This window comes from Callithrix jacchus, chromosome 14 (genome assembly GCF_049354715.1).
Source record: "Callithrix jacchus isolate 240 chromosome 14, calJac240_pri, whole genome shotgun sequence".
Taxonomy (NCBI): domain Eukaryota; kingdom Metazoa; phylum Chordata; class Mammalia; order Primates; family Cebidae; genus Callithrix; species Callithrix jacchus.
Window position 1 is genome coordinate 9,294,876 of NC_133515.1, and position 20,153 is coordinate 9,315,028.

At 40.5% G+C, this 20,153-nt stretch overlaps 1 protein-coding gene across 13 annotated transcripts in view; it reads right to left on the minus strand.

Moving 5' to 3' along the window:
* AFF3 (ALF transcription elongation factor 3) overlaps window positions 1-20,153 on the minus strand; it is a 566,569-nt gene that overhangs the window by 104,699 nt on the left and 441,717 nt on the right. The gene's annotated exons all lie outside the window — the stretch shown is intronic.

A 20,153-nucleotide genomic window follows, 5' to 3' on the forward strand; every position in this document is an offset into this window, starting at 1 on the left:
CTGAAATCATTTTCCCATTGCTTTGTTGTCCTTCTCTATAAGAAAGAAAAGGTCTGTTTTGATTTCTTTGTCGCTTCTTTTCCAGTGAAGGTGTAATTTTTCACTTGGATTTCAGGTTAAAAAGTCTCCACAGTTGGAATATGGCATGCTGCTAGAAATCTCATGATATGAGATTATTGATTTGTTTTAGGCATAATGATATTATGGCAATGGTTTTTAAAATTCACACTGAAATGTTAATGGATAAAATTATCTGATGTTGAGATTTCCCTTATAATAATACAGTGGGAGGGCTGGGCACAACAGCTCATGCCTGTAATCCCAGCACTTTGGGAGGGTGAGGTGGGCAGATCACCTGAGGTCAGGAGAGACCATCCTGCCAACATGGTGAAACCCCGTCTCTACTAAAAATAGAAATATTAGCTGGGCGTGGTGGTGTGTGCCTGTGGTCCCAGCTACTACGGAGGCTGAGGAAGAATTACTCAAACCCGGGAGGCAGAGGTTGCAGTGAGCTGAGATTGTGCCATTGCACTGCAGCCTGGGTGACAAGAGTGAAGCTCTGTCTCAAAAAAATAAATAAGAAAAAAATATAGTGGGAGAAGGGCAGAGTAGATGGGCAAATGCATGAGATAAGATGGCCCTGTGTTCAGAACTGCTGGCGCTGGGTGATGAGCACAGGGAAGGTTCTTATATTATTCTGGCCATTCCCTATATGAAATGAATAAAACTTTCATTTTTTATTGAAAACATATTGGTTTGTTGTTTTTTCATTCACTAAAATTAATGTGTGTGTGTGTGCATGCACACTGAAATTTCCCATAATAAAAAACGAAAAGAAAAAACATAAAGAAGATTCCATTTCTCCATCAGATTCTCCCAAGTTTTGTACTTGCTTTTTTCCTCTCTGCCTATTCTATTTTTTGCCCATTTGCCTTCTATCTCTGGGCCAAATGAGGCCGAGGAAGGCAGATGGCACCCGATGCTCTCTGTCTCTGTCTTAAGACCCCTCAATCATGACTTCTCAGCATACACTGGGAAACAAAGAGTGTGCAATGGTCCTTTCCTCCTTGCATGATGTACAGGTCGTGTTTACTGTTTCTTTTTCGTTCTGAGATGAGTCTTGCTCTGTTGCCCAGTCTCAGTTTACTGCAACCTTTGCCTCCCAGGTTCAAGTGATTCTCCTGCCTCAGCCTCCTGAGTACAGGTGCCCGTGACCATGTCTGCCTAATTTTTGCATTTTTAGTAAAGATGGGGTCTCACTATGTTGGCCAGGATGGTCTCAAACTCCTGACCTCAAATGATCTACCTTACCTCCGCCTCCCAAAGTGCTGGGATTACAGGCATGAGCCGCTGTGCCTGGCCTATGTTTACTGTTGACTAAGGACCTCACAATACTTCTCATGCTGATCCCATCAAATTCAGATATCATGAAAAATAGAATCTTCAGGTTAGAAAAAAAATGATACCTCAGAACTATTTTCCCTGTTATGGAAATAAGATACACCCTTGGTGATAGTTCCATATCTTGGGATAAAAATAGAAGTAGAAGAAGTCATTGTCCCAGAGAAGCTCATTCCTAGGTAGGAGCTGGATTACCTTGGCACACTTTTAGAATAACATGAAAATGAAAGATTAAAGCAGGGCAGTGTCAGGAAGGTGCAGGGATGGGCATCCGCTCCTCAAATGGTACCTGGAACTGTGAGCAGGTATCAATACGTACCTGCTGAGTAAATGTTAGATGAACGAATCAGTCAGGGAAGGCTTCCCACTGAAATCGGAGCATACGTTTAGAGACAAGGAGGGATGTGGTCAGGAGAGAGGACGCATTGATATACTGGGCTAGACGGCATAGCAGGGGCCTGTCCCAGCCCAGCCTCTGGCAGCAGCTCTCAACTGGGGCACCCATGACTCCCCAAACCCTGGCTGTCTGGAAATGATGAGGGTGTTTCTGCGCATTACGTTCATGAGCAGGACAAATAATGGCAGTCAGTGTCTGGGGCTGGGTATACTAAAGCCCTTCAAAGAGCAGGAAGGTCCCTTGTACAGTCAAGAACTGTCTCCTGCAGTGTTTCTCTGCAGACACCCTTAAAATGACAAAGGAATGACAAAGGAGAGTAGGTATGAAAGAACTGCGGAAAGAAGGGACACAAGGAACATGAGCTCCAGCGCCTGGCAAAGGTAAGAGGAACCGAGACAACTTCCCTAAGTAATGCAACAACACTGAATTAGGAAAGCCATCCAGTATGTTGAGCTGGGGATGAAGAGTCCGACACTCTGGGACAGGTTTTGCCATTCATTTGCTATGGACCTTACGCCTGGCCTTCAACCTCCAGCTTGGTTTCCAAAGCACCCTTTCCTTTTCTGAACGGGGTGCCGAAAGAGCCAGTGAGTCCATGTCCAGGCTACTATGGACAATACAAGATATTACTGTCCCCTCCTCGTTCCCTAAATTCTGAATGAAGAGGACCCCATGTCCTGGCATTCCAGTGTCATAGGATTACTTCAATAGATAAAAGAATACAGATCTACTGATCTTCTTTATAAGGGCAGCTGAGGCAGCAGTGGCAGGCCGGGGAAGAGGACCGGAGCCTGAGGAGCCCGTGCAGACACCTCCAGGACTGGGTGCTTCCCTCTCCCCTCAGTCCTTTTCCTGTGTTCTTCCAGGGAGCCCGCCTAGAGCACACTGATAAAATCCACCCAGCAGGTAACAGGTGGCATCACTGCTGGCAGGTTTGTCTCCTGCAGAGTTTCCCTCTCACTCAGCAAGATAGCTTTCGCTTTAGGCAGTGACACTTGAGCTTACCTCCCTACTTCTGACTGTGTGGTTGAATACACAAGAAGTATTTTTGAACTGCCCCAAAGAAAGGTGGAATGTATTATTAGTATTGTCTCTTAACATCATCTCAGCAGGAGCCATCAGAGACAGGCTCTTCCTGGAATAACAGAAATCGTTAAGAGGTGTGGCTAAGAGTTCAATAGAAATCTTCAACATGGCATCTGATTTCCCCCTAGCCATGGAAATGCACCAAGGCTGTCCAATATTTTAAAAGGCTACTGACTCTTTTCTCTCCCACCTCCAAACACTTCCTGCTGACTTCTGTGATATGGAAACATTGCTTGCTGATGTGCAGCTTGTCAGAAAATGATTTAAAAAGCAAAAGCAAAACAGACAAGCAAAAAGCAACAAACGCTGCTGTCTGGCCACCACTGGAGTGCCTAGGAATTGAGGAATCCCAGTTGACGGTACTTGCTGGCAGTGCCACAGGACTGATGTTGGCCCTGCCCTCTAATATAAGCTGAGCTGGAAGTTTAGAGCAAGCGCCACTTTCCTTTAGCAGACTGGCGTGATCCTGGGAACAAAGGGTCCTGCTGGGCTGAGAGACAGGGCACTCCACCAGGCACTAAGCAGTGTTCTCCTGTGATTCTTCACTCTTCCAATCTGTCCACGTGATGTATGCTACCACACATGCAACAAGGTGGTGCTTAGCACCATCAATTGCTTGCACTGCTTTGTGTGTGTGCGTGCGTGTGTGTGTGTGTGTGTGTGTGTGTGTGTGATGGAGTTTCACTCTTGTTGTTCAGGCTGGAGCGCAATGGTGCGATCTCAGCTCACTGCAACCTCCGTCTCCCGGGTTCAAGTGATTCTCTTGCCTCAACCTCCACAGTAGCTGGGATTACAGGTTACAGGCATGTGCCACCACATCTATCTAATTTTTTGTATTTAGTAGAAACAGGGTTTTACCATATTAGTCAGGCTGGTCTCGAACTCCTGATCTCAAATGATCCACCCACCTTAGTCTCCCAAAGAGCTGGGATTACAGGCATGCGCCACTGCTCTGCTATTTTTCAATGACTGATTTTCATTGTGCTATTTAATTTGCAGTTATTCTATATCATTAAAAATTTTTATAAAAACTCATCATCTATTACAAAACAAGAGGAGTATATGTTATGTGTTTTACATAATTCCTTGAGGAAAAAACCGTTTATGGCATTATATTAATTGTATGTCAAACACCAGAGCGAAGACCACCAAGATGTTTTTCACTGACTCCTCTCTAAAAAGACCTTCAGCTTTGTTCACTGTTTTATTTTACTATTGGAAAATAATAAAACAAATAAATTTTGGAATTAAATGGCATCAGAGAAAAAATTACTTAGGTGACTCATGATTGAAGCTTGAAAAAGTACTCATAGTAAACTAGATGAATTGCCCAATTTCATTCCTTCAAGAGTTATACATTATAGCAACTATATTTTTCTCTTCCTAAATCTCTCATCATCTCTTCCTTACAACTTTCCTTTTATTCAGTTCTCAGAAAAATAGGTTGAGAAGGTTAAGAGAACACTTCATTGATCTTTCCTGAGTTCATTATTCATTCATGATTGACTCTGAAGCTCAAGTCTATGAGACAAAATACGTTTTTTTCTGCCAGAAATTGCCATTTTCAGGTTCTCCTTAAGAGATGACATATTTTCTCTGTCTTTATGATAGCAAGCTTGTTGTTTGGGAACATAATCAGTAGATACGCCGGTTTCCGTGGATGCTAAATGAATTACAAGTCACAATCTGTTATTGAAGGGAAATCAAAGAGGAAATTAAATGCCCTATTGGAATTGGGTCAAGCACTGTGCAAGTTCATGGATACTGGAGTAGGGAAGAAAACAAAAGGAGAGGCTGAAATTCAGAGCGCTGTTAGAATGATCCCATTTCTTACTTCATAGAAACAGAACTTATGCCTGGATAGGCTTGTAATTCAGTCTGAAGTACCTACTACGTGCAAGACTGGGCTTGGTTTAGGTGTCAATCACAACAGACAAGCCCTTACCATATTGTGCTTAGTGTCTAGAGACTATGAAAAGCTACACACACTCAAAACAGCCTACATTCCAAGGGGCATGGCTGAAGAGGACAGGGTGCTCTGAAACCAACTAAGGAAGGAGACCTTGTTTAGAATGAGTGGTCAAGGAAGGCTCACTAAGTAAGAAATAACAAAGCTGAGGCCTAAAGGATAAAGAAAAATGATCCGATCCAAGACATGGGGGTGGGTGGTGAGGGAAATGCTCTAGGCAGGGAAAACAGTTTGGGAGCAAAGGCCAGAAGCGCGCCTAGATCCTGGCTCAGTTGAAGAACCAAAAGATGTCACTGTGCTGCAGTTCAGCAAGTGGTTGGGACAGCAGTAGAGCAAGATGAGGCCAATCCCAAGGGTTTTAGAGGTTAAGTGAAGTATTTTAGGTATTATCTACAGGACAATAGGAAGTCATTGAAAGGTTTACATGAAGGGAAGCTACATGAAGCATGCCTAAAGCCTGCTTATGTGTTTGCTTTGCAACTTCCTGTGAATATAATTTTAAAAAATAGTAGGGAGTGAGGCAGTAAGATTTTTCAGACATCTCGCTGGCTTCTGCGTGATAAATGGAACTGGGTAGGAAGGGACAAAGTTTGAGGTTATTGCAGTGATCTGGGCAAGAGATGTGTACGGTAGCAGTGAAGATGGAGAGAGCTTGTATTACATTTTGAAGGTCTGACAGGGGGAACAGGTGACTGATTGGATGTGGCAGGCCAGGCAGAGGCATCAGGTGTGAGGCCCAGGTTTCTGGCTTGAGGACCTGGAATGGATGGAGATCTACGTGTTAAGATGGGCAAGACTGGGGGCATAAGAGCAGGGGGCAAAGGTAGAATTGAGTTTTGGGTGTGTGAAGTTAAAGTTGCCTAAAAGATGTTTCAGTGGAGACTTTGAGGTGCTAGCTGGATACATGAGACTGAAGTTGTTAAATGCCAATTAAGTAAGAAATATCAAAAATAGTCATAAAAATAAAGTGAGGTTTCTAGATCTACATTTTGCTACTGTTCTAAGAGAAGAAGATGGGGTTTCAGCTGCTTGGGATATATCTTTGTGTTTTTATTATGGATGTCAGTAACCTCCATTTTTGTTATGAAAAGTATCAGATTTATTCTGCTGACAATAAAGCAGGCTTCTCTGCATAGGAATTTTAATCAGCCCGTGGCACCTGTGGTAGGACGTCATATCCATTTTCAAGTACTTGAATAAACGCTCTCACAGCACATCTTAGTTTGTGTTTTGCTGTTATTGAAGCACACTAGAAAATTTAGATCCAGTCACATATTTTTATAGAAGTTCTGTTTGTAAAGCCTCACTATTTTTGATGTTCTTTTTCAAGTTGAGACTTGTGTTTATTAATTTATTTCATGGTTTAATTTCCCTCCACATCTATAAGCAATATTATGTGTCATTATCTTAACTTTTATGCCATTGTTTTTCACTTCAGTCCTAGCTAATGGGTCTCTTAACTTTTTATGTTGTGGGCTTCCATTTAGTGTTTTTCAACCCATTTGGTAATATTTGCAAGACAAAAGAAAAATTCTTATTCCTCTATTTTTTCCTAAGTAACAATGAGTATTTTGCATTTTCAGATTCCTAGAAATAAATGCTGCCTAGGAAGCATTTTGTTCAGTCAACTCTGACCTCTTCCCATTCTCTACAGGGGTCAAGCAGAGTCAGGGATCATAATATAATTTATTATCCAAATAAGAACAAATTTGAGAGTGAAAGGGGATGCCAACCAGACTGCAGAGACAAAACGAGAAAATCTGGCTGTTCTGGGCACTTGGGGTTGTACAGATCACTCTAGTAAGGACTGCTCTGGGCAAATAGGACTTATTGCTTATAAATCATGTTAAATAAGATCACAATAAGAAGGCAGAACTTCAGGGCCTGGGGGCCGTGTCAATAAAGAAAGCACAGAGCTGAATGGGGTCAGCATAGGACAAATCCCTCCAATTCCTAACGTTGAGTCCAGCTGATGCTTGTGTGATTTTCTGGCTCTCTGTCCATCAGCTCCTCCCTCTGTTCACTGTAGACACTCTGAGGTCTAGCTCACCCTTTTTGTTAAGTGTTGAACTCTTGTAAAAATGCTCAACTTCTCTCTATGTACTTCTAGTCAATAACATGGGGTAGCCCTGGATTCCAGTCATTTATGGGGAGTATGCCGTCCACTTTATGACAATTTTAGTTTGGCTCCCTAAGTTCCTTACAAGAACACTGAAGGCAGAGATTCTAGCTCATTTTCCCTCTACCTAAAAGAGCTCTCTCTCAATCTATAATACTTATAAGACGTGAGCCGGTAACCTCAGGGGATAACAAATACTATTATTTGCCACTATCTCCAATCTAAGAGGTTTGCGGAAATACATGTTTTTTAATATCTGTGTATTATTTCCTTAATTTTGCTTTATTTAGATGCTTGAACAAACTTTCCTCTTTGAAAAATGTTTGACTACCTTCCGCTTCCCCACATTGCTTAGGTTTGTTTATGTCTACTAGAAATTTGATAGACAATAACAAACATTTCTTGAGCACCTAGTATAGCCTGAGAAAAATGCTGATTAGGGTTGACCATACCAGATGAAGTTTGCATAGGTAACATTATCTCATAAGGCGGATCCTGTTATCAACACAGTGATCTGGGTTCTTACATGAGGTCAGATAGTCAGGGAAGGCTCTAATTTGGCAAGTCGAATCTGAGAGGGCTGAGACAGGCATACTCATTTTGTTGAGCATTTCTAGGACATTTCACTCCCTAGAGATACACCCATGTGTGACATCCACCTCGTGGTCTCCCTGCTCCAAAGCACGTGTGTCTTCTAGTCCCTGGAGGCTTTTGCCATCACAAATGAAAATGTAGGCAGTTGCTATCAGTCAGGAGCAAGAAGAGAAAGGTGTGAGAACAACATGAGTGGGTACCGCAGGGACTGTCCCTGTCCAGGCTAAGGCTCTATGGAGGGCACAGAAGATACATGGCACCCTGCAGGGCAGGAGATTCTGAACACCATGAAAGCAACATTATGGGTGACAGGGGCCCTGAAGGAGGCCTGGAGGAGGACTGTGGGGGCACATGGCTGGTGTGGGGGTGGTAAGAGGTCCCTCTGAAGTGGGAGGATGGTGGCAAGAAGACCGTGACAATGCATGAGGTTATCAGTGTTCGCCATGATGTGGGGTAGGTGATATCTAGCCCTAAGCCGAATTCTGGGGGACAACTCAACAGTTTAAGAGATGTGGCATCACTGCCCTACAGTGAGTAGCAGCTAGACACTAACTCCATTAAGGGCCAGGCATAGGGTGGCTAGATACCTGCTCCTTGAGGACAGGAAATGGTACCAGTTATATGACTGAACAATCCTTGGTCAAAGGTACAATAATAGCACAGGGTGCATGCACCAATGCTTGACAATTGTCAGCAGATGACTAAGCTATAATAGCGAACCTCTTGGAGGATGATGAATTAGCCTTTAACTCATTCATTCTTCTGATTCAACCTATTTTAAAAGCTTTTGTGTCAGAGGATGAGACCATCAAACTGGAAACTAGGCTTCATTCTTTGACATGGATTCTAAAGTTTATTCAAGCTTCTGTTAGTACAATTACAAATCAAGCATTCCATTTCTTTTCCTAAAGGAATATCTGCTTTTAAATAAGCATAAATCTTCAATTGTCATTTCCTCTTTTAGGGAGAAGGATCTGAAAAATTGTCGCCGAACTATTATTTTGTAAAAAATTAAAGTGGTACTGTCTGTGGTTCTCCTTGTAAGAAATTTATTTTTTTTCTTGTGACATTTTTTTCAGCAAAAATTTCTCTCAAGGTACTAGATTAGGGACTATTTAACTAGACATGATTCCCACTGGACAGGTGGTAAAGTTAACTAATCTTTCTCCTTTCTGTTCTAAACATAACTATTTTGTCCTCCTAAAGAATGTATTCACAAAACTCTCCATCCTCAAAACTTCTAGTTTGCTTTGGGAAAGAGAAAATAGAGTCATACAAATAACAATCTGTGACATCTAGCTAAAAGTCTTCAGATTTCAAACTTCATCTTTATTGCACGCATATGACACATAACAGGTGGGGGTTTTAATTGTTCTACATGTACTAAGTAGTATATGTCCACTGCAGAAAAAAATAGCACATATACCAAGTAAAACACACACACACACAAACTCAACAAACCAAAACAAAAACCACCTCCATCTCACTACTGTGGTGATTCTACCATTAGCAGTTTGCTGTGAATGTATCCCTATTTTACATGCAACCCAAATAAATTAGGGCTGTTTCAGGGCCAGTCCAAAAATGTTACATCAGAAAGAAAGAAGTCTGGATAAAGAACATAAATATCAATGTCTCTTGACAAGAGAAGGCCAAGGAAGAAACGGACTGTGTAATATATCATAAAACTCCCTCTGAATCTTCTGTACTCTCTGCCTTTATTTATTCATTTATTTAGAGATGGACTCTCCCTGCTGTTACCCATGTTGGAGAGCAGTGGTGCAATCTCAGCTCACTGCAACCTCTACCTCCCAGGTTCAAGCAATTCTTCTGCCTCAGCCTCCTGAGTAGCTGGGCTTACAGGCACCCGCCACCACTCCTGGCTAATTTTTGAATTTTTTTTAGTGGTGGGGTTTCGCCTTGTTGGCCAGACTGGTCTCGAACTCCTGACCTCAAGTGATCCACCTGCCTCGGCCTCCCAAACTGCTGGGATTACAGGCATAAGCCACTGGGCCCAGCCCGCACTATGCCTTTTCTAAGTTCCACACTCTGTGGCAGCTGTCCAATTTCCTCTCCTTTTCAGAGAGGAGGCAGAAGTCTCCTTCCCCTTCCCCTCATCCTCTCTCCTAAAACTCCAGAGCACCATTTTCACCTCTTCCTCCTCTTCCCTGTCTTCTAGATCTCTTCTTCCATAGACAGCTCCCTGCCTTTTCTTATTAAATCAACTTTCCTGACTTCTTCCTGTGCTCTTTTCTTCTCTTACTTAAATAAGCGTTGAAAAAAAAAAGTTTCAGCGATGCAAATAAAGAACACTCCTGAAGGGAGGAGAAAGGAGTTGAGGAGGAAGGGAGAAGGAGGATGTTTAAATGTCTGTTTTCATAATTTTATTTTATTTTAGAGACAGAATTTTGCTTTTGTCACACAGGCTGGGGTGCAATGGCATGATCTTGGCTAACTATGACTGCCTCCCAGGTTCAAGCAATTCTTCTGCCTCAGCCTCCTGAATAGCTGTGATTACAGGTGCCTGCCACCACACCCCGCTAACTTTTGTAATTGTTTTTTGGTAGAGAGGGGGTTTCACCATGTTGACTGGGCTTGCTTTCATAATTTTATACTAATGTTTGTTTATATTCATGTAAAATATTTTATATTAACCTACTTTGATATGTTTGTCCCAGAGCATTTAAGATACTGAAGCAGAGGTCCAGGAAGATTAGCTTGCCCATGGTTTCAGAGCCAGCAAATAAAGGAACCAGGCCAGTGAGGCAGCCCCGTTCTGCCTTGGCCTCGTTGTGGACTCCTGTGGCTGGAGGCTGAAAGCAATGGGGATTAGGTGAATTCGGAATCGTGGCGGTCTCAGTGAGAAGAGGACTGCTCGAACACTGGGTGGATGCTAACAGACACTGGGGAAACCTTTATCTGGGGATGCCACTGAAGGGGAACCATAGGAGTCACCACTTAGACAAGTGTTGGCAAAAGAGATAGGAGGACTTCAGATTTCTGAGACTAATTTCTCTTTCTCAAGAGGGTTATATCTTTATTGCTGATCTCAACACTTGTCAAAATCTCGGGAAGAATTCTTCTTTGCACCTGCAGGGCTCAGCATAACAGAACTATCTAAAGGAATACCTGTCTGGGTTAGGTCTGGGTAGGAGCAAACATCACTGAAGATTCACCTGGCACAGCAGGTAAACCTACTGATGCAGTTGGAAGATCCATGCTCAGCTGCCTGTTCTCAGAATCAGGTGGCTGGAACAGTTTCTGGGATTGAGTTTTGGCAAGGCCATTGTGCCTTCTGGATGTGTGCATACACATACACGTGCCTGTTTATCTAGCTACAATTTCAAAGTGCCAGCAAACAAACAAGAGTAGCCATCAGACCCAACGCTGGCTGAGCTGCGAGGAGATACAATGCAGGTAGTATATACATTTAAATTCCTGGTTCTTAGGAATGGAAGCTGAAATGTGGAGTGCAGATGTTGATGCTGGTCAAAGTGAGGAGGTGATTTACCTTCTGGATAGCTGCTTTGACTTCCAGATCTCACTAGAATGAGATCTTTTCTAGAGGTCTGTGACACACAATTTTAGGGCAAAAAATAGAAAGTAAGTCACTAGTAATAAGTGCTAAGTTCTAAAAGTGCCAGTTGACTTGTCTTTCCAGATAGTTCCAGCCTTGGTTCCAGCCTTGGTTGGGATTTAATGCAGAAGAGATGACACGTCAGAGTGACTGGACTATGGGGTGATCGTATGCACACTGCTGAAGCTTTGCATCAAGGTGATACTGATGTAGCTCCTCATCACAGCCTAGAGTATTTAGGTTCTGCTTGGAAAATGGATCAAGTGTCCTAGCACAGAAAGACCTGTGTGCGCAGAAACCCTGTTTTGTGGTCCAACCCCTTCACCAGATGTAGGCTCCATCATGATTCTGTGGCCTGCTTGTCTGGGCTTTGGTCATTCACATGTTCCCGGAACTCATCTCACAGGGCAATTTCAATGCAAGCCAGACCTTGAGCAAGGCCAAGATGGTGATGCCCATTAATGGCTTTCATCTTTGGCTCAGCAGGTGGATACTGGGATTAGTCATTTGCTATTTTGTTGAGTTTGCCAACACATTTTGGACCTTTAAAAAGTCCTTATGCTATCTCAATATGATGCTTTGGTGGAGTTCTGTCCACTTTCCACTGGCCTTGGCAGGTGGTTGAGTATTATGAAAGCAACTAGGGCCTAAATTGTGAAATACAAATGTTACTTTGTTTTTGCAGGAAGACCAGATGAAAATTACACAAAACGTTTTGTTAATTTTGTTAAAAATGCAACCTTAAAGAACTTAAATTTGTTAAAAATGCAAGCTTGAAGAACTTAAATCTAAGTCTGGCTTTACATTTCATTTAAACCTTTTTTTTCCTCAGGCAAAATAGCAATATTTGAAGGTAAAAATAGGTTTGTAATGATTAGGAAAGATTCTTGTAACTGCACTTTGCAAACCAATTATACAACTGAACTAATTCTAAGTGTGTTATTATTGTATTAGGATTTTCACCTCTCAAGTGAACAGTGCTTTATGATTTATATGTGAAAGTGCTTTCACATGTAGTATATAATAATCACACACTCTTCTTTGAAATACCTTGAACTTTAAGAAGAAATCCAGGTTGAAAGAACAGGTACCTAGAGAAATAATACGAATCAGATCTCTCTAGAGAATGAGATCTCTCTACTGGAATCCTTGTGTGCAGGGTTTTCTAGTGTAGATGACCAAATCTGGGGCCTAACTTTCTAGCCACTATCTGGTCTGTTTCTTCAAGATGGTCTTGTTTCAATGAACACAACCCATTGGCTGCAGATCTGGTGGGCATGGAACTGGGAAGTGCCAAGGGACCTTGAATGATCATACATGATTTTTCTCCGTGTAGAAACAACAGGCTAAGAGAATCTCCTGAGAATAGCTGGGCTTATGAGATAACCAGCCCTACCTGGAGAAGCTTTGGAGAAACAAAAACAAAATCTAAACTTCATAATTATATATCTGGACCAAACACCTGAGTAACTGTAGGGAAATCCGTTACGATACGACATGGCCCATGCCTGGATATGAGGGATAGTATATACTCTAAGGAATAACATCTCTTGTATGGTTTCGTTTCCTAAAAACCTATGGAAGAAAAAACCACTGAAGTCATGGGACAAGGAATTATTCCTCTGAGTTAAATAGGAACATACCCTGGAGAGAGAATTCCACTTCCTCTGCCAACCAGCAACCCTGCTGGCAGCTGTGTTTGAGAAAAGCATGCCTATCAACTAATGATGCCTAGCTCCTCTCCTGGCTTCTGAATAGAGTGTCTGTGTTGGTGGTACTGATATCCACCATTAACAAAAACTTGGCTTACTTTCAAAAATGTAGATCCTTTTAGGAATTCTTCAGTATAACAAAGGCAATGGTTTCCCATTTTTGTGTTAATTGTATGTTTGCCCAAATTCGATGGATCATGTTTTGATTTTTATACAATTTTCTAATTTTCCAGACTTCCATTCAGGGTACTCAGGCTGAAATTAGGCATATCCATGTCCCAAGAGGGTGGGACACAACTAAATCTACATAAATATCCATTGAGTCTCCAGAGGAGATTGAATGAGAAAATATTTTAGGAAACAGGGTTGTGAGCCTTTGTGTTCAGTGATATTTATGTTGGCTGACCATTTCAAATTTGGAAATTATAGTCCATAAACATGAAAAAAGCAATTGCATTTTTGTGTATTTCTACCTATGCTTGGGCTTTTTGCAACTGTTTATAAAGAGTGGCATGATAAAATACTTTTGTGTTTGCTTCTGGTGACAGTAAAATTTTATTTATAAAATATGATTACTGGCCTGGTATGGTAGCTCCTGCCTTATCTCAGCATTTTGGGAGACCAAGGTGGGTAGATCATGAGGTCAAGAGATTGAGACCATCCTGGCCAACATGGTGAAATCCCATCTCTATTAAAAATACAAAAATTAGTTCGGCGTGGTGGTGCGCGCCTGTAATTCCAGCTACTCAGGAGGCTGAGACAAGAAAATTGTTTGAGCCCGGGAGGCAGAGGTTACAGTGAGCCGACATCGCACCACTGCACTCTGGCCTGGTGACAGAGCGAGACTCTGTCTCAAAAAAAAAATACAATTACTTAACTAAAAGCTTTAGGATGGTTAAACAAACCAACCAATCTTTCTCCTAAATATCTGAGTTTCACTGATTATAACTGGAGGTTCAAACATATGATTACTTCATATATGGATGTGAAAAAGGTCTGATAGGCAGTTTTGTTTTCAATTAAAGTTACTGTTCTATTTCCATATTAATAAGAAACCAATTAGTTATTATGAACAGATTGGGTATTTAGCTCACGTACAACATAAAATGCAAGACTAAAAAGACAAACAAACATACAGTACTCTTTTTTTCTATGTTGCTATGAGGTTTACTATATGTAATACATACTTTCTGTATGGTCCATTAGGGTAAGGCATTTTCTGGCACTGAAAATTTACTTAAAATATCTGTGATTATCATAATGAATATTACTAATGTGCAATTCATCGAGACCAACAAGCCAGCATCTTATATGATGTTTGGTATTTAGTAGGTATTTGAGACTATGCTCAGTTTTTTTTTGTAAAAACTGACTAGCTCTTGTTTGCCTACAAATAACATTGACAATACAGTTCATTTCTAATGTAGGAGAAACTTGATTTTGGAGCCTTGCCCCTGAAACCTGGTCCTGATTACTGCTTCAACTCCTGTTTATATAATTCTACACAATTTTGGCAGGATTCAAGAGCACATACCAGGGTGTTGGCTTTTATGCATCTCCTGGGATGTGAATGTCACGCTGACTGGATGAACTCTGGCCACAAATCCCAGACAAGTACAATGACTCTATTTATTCAGACTTGGCTGCCTGAATGCAGATTGACTCTGTGGGTAATAAATTTTCACAGGCCAAGAACTTCAGGATCAACCAAGCTGACCCTGAGAAGAAAAATGTACCTAAGGAAGTCGAGCTGGGCTGCAAAAAACCTCCTATGTTTTTATTCCATGTCTATGTATCATTCAGCTAATTCATCTAGTCACTGATTGACATGTACTGTCAATGCCTTCATTCTTTTTAAAAGCTCTGCTTTGTATTATGCAATTGTCATATTAAAAAGAAACAAGGGAAAAAATGAAGAGCTTCCATTACAATTGGGAATCTGTTTTTAATAGTACACCCAAAACTGATGTGAGTCATCCAGTGATCTCCATGGTAAAGAGCACAGACTTGAGATGGGAATGTTTCTTGTGCTGGTCCATAAGAAACCAAAGGAGACAAACAGCAATAGGAACTGCAACGTGGCACTCAGGGCAACCTAACCTACAATCTTGATAACTTGATGCAGTGAGGCTTTAGATTCTTTCTAAGAGACACGATTATTACTCTGTGCATTATAAATAAGAAAATAATTAGCTCTTTAATTTGCAGATTTATGTTAATGATCTAGATATCTATTAAATTAATTGCATGCTCTCCAAATATTGATTGGGGATTAAAAGGTAACTTTTCATTGTGCAAGAAGTAAATTAACGCCAATGGGGAAATTTCCCTGTACAGATTAGATCCAATGATTGTTGCCTGTAAAATTAAAATCGTCAGTTGAAGTGGATAAACCATGCTCATTTAAAGAGAAAAATGTGGCTACATAGTTAAAATGAAAAGACTGCCCAATATGTTTGGATAACGTAATTACTGGAAGCTGCAGGCGTGTACACAGCCATTCAATTTAGATCCCTGGTTCCTTCCTTTCCCTAAGCTATGCATTTGTCATCTCTGAAACACTTGTCTGCAGTTGACACTATCACAGCTGTTCCTTGCTGAAAGTCTTAATCATGTGTCCCTCTCCGCATGCCTTAGCTATAGTAATGCCACCTACATATTTGCTTGTGTCCAACCTCCCAAGCTTACCTTGACTTGTGAGGCTGAGCTCATCTTTTTGCCAATGGGAAGGCATGCAGTATAATTCATCACTCCCTTCCTAATCTATTATTATTATTATTATTATTATTATTATTTTGGTACTTAGTGTCCTCAGAAATAATTTTGTCTTAAGTCTTCTAATTCCTTTACATTATTTCATGGAAATATTGGCCTTTGGAATTGTTAAAACCAATAGTTACAGAAAGGAGATCAAACAAACTACTCCAGGTATCGCGTATCTTTCATTTACCCAGATAAACAAGAAAACTGATGCTCAAATCTTTTGTGCTATTTCCAGTTGGAACCTCATCCAGTATGAAGACCATAGGTGCAACCATAAAGTTATGCTTCCATTTCATTTATATCTGTAAACTTTCTAAGGAAACCCAGTCACAACTCCAGCACTATAGGCTACAGCCAAAACTGGGTTTTCCTTGAAAGGGAAGGCTGTGGAGAAATTCAGTCTCTTTGTTTTGAAGGCTTCTGTTCGAGATACTTATGAAAACTTGTGACTTCAATATGGCTTGATGTAACCATGTTTAAGAAGTGGCTGTAGACATTTCCATGGAGATGGGATAAATGCTTTTCTTCTCCAATAGGTTATTTGTGTATTAATCTATTGCCACTTTAAGATCTCGGGTCTTATATTTTTGTCATCTCTGTCAATACTTTCAATGTTTGGATAGAACTAATTTGAAAAATCATAGTGCTCAGGAAAAGAAACAAAGGCAGAGCAAAGGTCATCTTTTCATCTTTGATACTGTACAATGGACAGTGGGAAACACTCTCAATTGAAGGCATCACTGTGCATTTATCCATGCATTTATTCAACAAACATTTAGCAGCTCTGCTGTGTCAGACACAGTCCCTGCCCTCAGGGAAATTCCAGTTTAGCTGGTATAGACAGATGTTAGAAAAAGTAAACATAACATATAACTAAAATTGTGATGAGATTTAGGTAAAAAGATGAAGGATACCGTGAGAAGGACTAACTGGGAGTTCATTGGGTAAGAGGGAGGTCTCCCTGAGGAAGTGAAAGTTATGCTGCACCTCCAACATGAGTAGGTGTTAGTAAGGCATAAATGAGGGAGTAGAAGCCTATGAAGGCCCTGAGGCAGCTGAGCTTAGCTTCCTGGAGGAGCTGAGAGAAGGGCTGGGCTGCTAGAGGGCTGCAAATGAGCTCAGTGTGCAGAGGAGATGTAGACAAACCAGATGGTACAGGGTGGTGTCAGCCATGCTGAGGGCTCCGAATTTGATCCCAGGTGGGATCGGAAACCTATTTAAGTCTCTAGACCAAGGAATTGGTTGACATGATTTTTAAAAGATCACTGAGGGGAAGCTGTATTACAGAGGACAGGGAACAGAAATATGATAATTTATACCAGACTGGTTTAGACTAGCTGGGATGGAAAGAGGTAGATGGACCAATATTTAATTTTGGAGGCTGAGTTTATAGGACTTAGAGATGAAGGGAATATCTGAATGAGGAACAGGGAATCAGCAAGGATGAGTCTGAAGTTTCTAGGCTTGAACAGCTGGGCATCTGGCAGTGCTAGTTTTGGAAATGGGAACAATAGCAAGAGGAACATACCTGTGTGTCTGGTAGAGCGGTGGCAAAGGCCAGAAGCCCAGCTGGGCACAGACTGAATTTGAAATGTTTGTGAAAAATCCAAGTGGAAAAGTCAAGTAGATTTGCAGTTCAGAAGAGAGTTCTGAGCTGAGAATATAACTTTAGAAATTGTCGGTATATAAAAATTGAAGGCCATAGGTAGGAATGGATGAGATCACCCAGAGAGCAGACATGGAGGAGAAAAGTCAGGAATAAACACGGAAAGACTCCAATATTGGGCAGAAAATCAGAGTCAGCAAAAGAGCCTGAGAAGAGAAGCAGGAGGGGCAGGACCCAAACCAGGAGAGTGTGCTGTTAGACTCTTACAGAGAAGTGGGTGATGAACAGTGTTCAATGCTGTAAGTCTTCTAGTAAGACATGGGGCTGAAAGGAGCCCAGTACAATTGGTTCTGTGGAGGTCATGCAGACCCAATGAGGAGCATTTCTGGTAAAGAGATGGTGGCATAATTAGATCAAAAGAATAAGTCTCTAACTAGCTCTGAGGAAATGAATGAACTTTGGATAGGAGTGGGGCAGTGTCCTCTTGCAACAGGAGGGCAGAGGGAGGATGAGTGAAGATGGAAGTGGTAGTGTTAATGTGGTATTGAGAAGATTAGGTTTCTCTGCTAGAAGCCAGTCAGTCACTGTATGAGGCAGGGAAATAAAGATAAATAAGGTACACACTGAGATTCAGGTTGTTTACTCATGAAGCTGGGAAGATAAAAAGCTACACTTGTATTATATACTATTATAAATTCTGTAACAAGGTGATTATAGAATATTAAGGGAGAAAACTTGCAAAACGACAGCACCCGTGAACGGTTACAAGTTCTGTATATATAGTGTAATACCTAGAATAGCCACTAAAAAAGCTATACAAAGAGATACACACAATAATGTTACGGACAAATCAAAATAGAATTCAAAAGGTTTAAGGAATACATAGAAAGGCAGGACAAAGAAAATTAAAAACAGGATGAAACAAAGAAATAAAGTGGTAGACTTACGCTTTAATAAGTCAATAATTACATTAAATGTAAATGGTCTAAATGCATCAATTAAAAGACAGAAATTGGCAAAGTGAATACAAATATGACAACTATTAAGATATGCTGTATATAAGAAACTCATTTCAAATATAAAAATATTGGTAAGCTGAAAGTTAAAGAATGGAAAAAAGATATATTATATAAGCATTAATCAAAAGAAATTAGGAGTAGTGACATTGATATCAGAAAAAGTAGATCTCAGAGAAAAGAAAATGACCAGAGACAGAGTGGAACATACATAATAATAGAAGGGTCAATTTAACAAAATATAGCAATCCTAAATGTACATATACCAACTAACAGAGCTGCAAAATATGTGAAAACAATCTGACAGAATAGAAGAAATAAATCCACAATGATAGCCAGAGACTTCAACACCTCTCTCTCAACACTGGATAGAGTGATTAGACAGAAAGTCCAGAAAAGATACAAAAGAACATCTAACAAGATAAATATAATTGATATTAACAGAACACTCTACCCAACAACCAAAGAAAACACATTCTTTTAAGTGCCTATAAAACATATACCAATACAAACAATATCTTGGGTCATAAAAAATACTCAACAAATGTGTAAGAATTGAAATCATACTGAATATGTTCTCTGACCATAAAGGAACCAAACTAGAAACCAATAAAAGTTAAGATTAAAGGAGATATCTGAGCACTTAGAAATTAAATAACACACTTCTAAATAATCCATAAGTCAAAGAAGTCTCATTGAACTGAATGATGATGAAATACAACACATCAAAATTTGTGTGATAAAGTTTATAGCACTGCTGAGAGTCAAATGTAAAGCACTAAATGCTTATTACATCATAAAAAAGAACAAATCTCAAATCAATAATCTAATCTCCCTCAAGAAACTAGGAAAACAGCAAAAATGTACCCAAAGCAAGCAAGAGGAGGGAAATAAAGATAAGAAATCAGTGAAATTGGAACAGAAAAACCAAATAGTTAATACTAATGAAACAACACGCTAGTTCTTTCAAAAGATAAATACAGTTAATAAACCTCTAGCAAGACTGATAAATAAAAAGAAAGAAGACAAATGATGAGCATTAGTAATGAAATGGGGGCTGACACTACAGACCCTGCAGTCATCAAAAGGATAATAAGGGAATACTACAAACAACCCTATAGGCATAAACATGACAATTTAAGTGACATGGACAGACTTACTACTGAAGAACACAGTAACACAACATAACCAGTATGAAACAGATAATTGAATAGCCCTATGACTGTCAGATAATCTGAGAAACTCTATAACAATTAAGAAAATAGATTTCTTCCCCCCGGAAATGGACTCTTGCTCTCTTACCCAGGCTGGAGTATAGCAGCTTGATCATGTTTCACTGCAATTTCTGCCTCTTGGGTTCAAGGAATTTTCCTGTCTCAGCCTCCTGAGAAGCTGGGATTACAGGCTTACACCACCATGCACAAATAATTTTTGTATTCTTAGTAGAGATGGGGTTTCACCATGTTGGTCAGGCTGGTCTTGAACTCCTAATCTTGTGATCTGCCCTCCTCAGCCTCCCAAAGTGTTGGGATTACAGGTGTGAGTCTCCACGGCTGGCCAGGATATGTAATTTTTAAGTTTAAAGATGTCCATGCCCATATGGTTTCACTGGAGATTCTTCTAAATAATTAACATCTTTTTGAGAAAAAGGCAGATCTTTCTCCATTTATTTTATACGGTCAGTATTAACCTGATCAAAACTAGGCAAAGACAGCACAAAACAGAAAACTTCCAACCAATATTTCTTACGAACATTAAAAAGACAAATGGGTGGTGAGAATGTAGAGCAACTGAAATTCTCTTACACTGCTGGTGGGAGTGTTGATTGGAACAACCGTTTTGGAAAATGGTTTTAGATAATTTACTGAAGTTGAACATGAACATACCTTACTGCTCAGCATTTATACTTCCGG